The 2557-nt window shown below is 33.5% G+C and overlaps 1 long non-coding RNA gene across 1 annotated transcript; it reads right to left on the bottom strand.

Annotated features, from left to right (window-relative positions):
- Window positions 1–963: 963 nt before the first annotated feature.
- Window positions 964–1649, bottom strand: LOC111376729. The gene is made up of 2 exons (XR_002699531.1): window positions 1283–1649; window positions 964–1198 (listed from the first exon to the last, which is right to left on the bottom strand). It is a non-coding gene; the product is annotated as an uncharacterized LOC111376729 (long non-coding RNA).
- Window positions 1650–2557: the final 908 nt, after the last annotated feature.

Here is a 2557-nt window from a genome sequence, read left to right as displayed (position 1 = left end):
AAAAAAAAAAAAAAAAAAAAAAAAGTTTCTAAAAGAAAGGACACAAAAAGGTGCATTAAGGGTCTTCTCTGGAGCAACCAGTACAACTACAGTGTTGTCTGCCTTTTAACTTTGTTAAATGTTGGACCAGATAGAAACACCCCCCATATAGCCACAATAAAACGTATGAAAGCTGAATCAAATTGCACAAGGAACATTACGCGAAAATACAAGCAAACTTAGGGTGCATCACCTTAATAATCTCCATCAGAAATAACAACATAATTCAGCAATGGACTATATCTGTAACAAGAAAATATACAGTGGCACAAAATTAAACAATAACGCTTGGTCTCAATTAACAATTTAAATATTAGAAATATATAAAACATGGAAAAGCATCAGAAGTATATCAAATCATATAATTTATTTCTTGACATCTAAATCAAACTCGATTGGACCATAGAACAATACTAATGGACTATGAAGCACTGACACGCTATTTTTCAAAAAAGCACTTACCATGTTGATTAAATTCTTTAAAATTATTTATTTATATAGTATAAATTTAGTTCAATACTTGCTAATAATTTTTCTTGTTGAAATCTTTTAAATATGAGCACTTGTTTTTTATTTAATAATAACTTTGAATTAAAAATGTATAATATTTCTGAAAAATGAAAAAAAGATCATGGTGAGCTAATAGACTTCAAATATTGATCTTCCATATTCCCATAATCAAACGAACATGGATGGGAGGGATGGCTATTTTGAAGACTTCTCTTTCAAGAATGATGCATTTAACTAAAGCATTGAAAATCATGAATATAAAATCTCTCATTTTTGCAGTTCCTAAAAACCTTTTGTGGACCTACAGATGATTGAGTTCTCCCATAGAGGACACGGCAATATCAGATGGAGAAAGAGCATACCAAATTCAATGACCCCAAGCAATCAGAAGAATGAAAAGATAAAGCCATGAGAGGGTAGGGAGCCAACTGCAATTAGTTATTCAGCTACTTAAAAAATATAGATACCACTATGGCAGAGATTCCCTTATACCTACTATGCCGGGCACTTTGTTTTACAATTTACCTTAAAATTTCAATTAAACATCGAATAAATTTCAGCTGAAATCTTTTGTTTTTCCTGATAAGACACCACAACTCAATAAAGGGCAGCTAGGACTCCAACTTTTGCTCAAATAATTCCATTTTACCTGTCAAGGGATTGAGTAGCTTCGTAAATTCCCAAAGCTTTTGCGTATTGGTAATCAGAAATAGGGAAAGAGTAAGAAAGATACCATTCTCCTATCAGGTTGGCAAGTGTACATAAATGATGTTGGAGCCTTGCATTTCTTGAGATGTCACCAAAAACCTAGTTTAATGCAGCCAAATGATGTGCCCATTCATTGGCAATCATCAACGGCATTTACATGGATAAAGGTAGCATCAATCTCCTCTCCCTTTTCTTTGCAAGTGTCCGTCGTGAAGTTCTCAAACGTACAGGAAGAAAGATAGCAAGGCATATAATTATGAAGGATATCCAGTAATGTCTTAAGTAAAGGGAAATATACGATGATACCAGAAGCACGCTAAACAGCAAGGCCCAAAAAATAGCCACAGCAGCATCAATCCTGCTTGAATTCAAAAGCAAGATTTAAGTATAACATAAATAATTAAGAGAGTTATAGATAAAATGAAGTTACAGAATGGAAGCATTATCAGGAGTTAGATACAAATGGTCTATTACAGACCAAAATCTCATGTCATCCATCAAGGTACAAACTCTACAGGAAACGGATTCCAAAACGTCATGTTCTCTCTCCAGGAAAAATACTACTTTTAGACTTTTGTGGTTATTAATTTTGTTATATTGGTGAACTGGATTTTTGAACAAAAGAAAGAAATTTCAAGGTTTCTCTAATAAGTGGTAACTCATTAAAAGCTTAAGATAGGAAAAAGAAATTTCAAGATAGACTAAAGTATATTTCCTGTGTTTTTTATGCAATTGTCCATTTAAAGTTCTAGAATACCCAACTATCAAGTTTATTTATCCATAGTTTCTCATAAAAGAATAAGAACATGAAAAATGAACAATGGTGCAATAGGCATTGATGTTTGAGATTATAATGATTGTTGGAAGAGAGAGTAGTTAATGAAAAGCAAGAAGAAATGTAATTGCTCTATTGCATAACTTCAAAGTTCTAACTAGTCCAGGATCATATGGGCAAGGAATGCGATCAAGACTTGAGCTATAAATTTTAGTTCTATGTATGATCGAGCTAAGCTTCAATAAGTTCCATAATGCCTCTCAAGCTCCAGAATTCAAGACTCTACTGTGGCTATTTATTACATCACCAAGGGTGGAGGACCATGAACGATTCAAAACATACTTAGACAAATCAGAGACCTCATTTGTTCCACAGAGACACGATTTCCAATATCTACAGAGAGGAGAACAAAGTTACAAATTCTCTTGCTTCAAAAGATTGGGATCATCGACGCTATCAAGAATATGGACCACCAGACCTACCTCGATAGGTTAGGGTACTTGTGCAAATTGACAGACATGAACT

Source organism: Olea europaea, unplaced genomic scaffold (genome assembly GCF_002742605.1).
Source record: "Olea europaea var. sylvestris unplaced genomic scaffold, O_europaea_v1 scaffold15568, whole genome shotgun sequence".
In the NCBI taxonomy this organism is placed as follows: Eukaryota; Viridiplantae; Streptophyta; class Magnoliopsida; order Lamiales; family Oleaceae; genus Olea; species Olea europaea.
The sequence above is the reverse complement of the archived record's forward strand: the minus strand, read 5'-3'. Positions and strand labels throughout refer to the sequence as shown.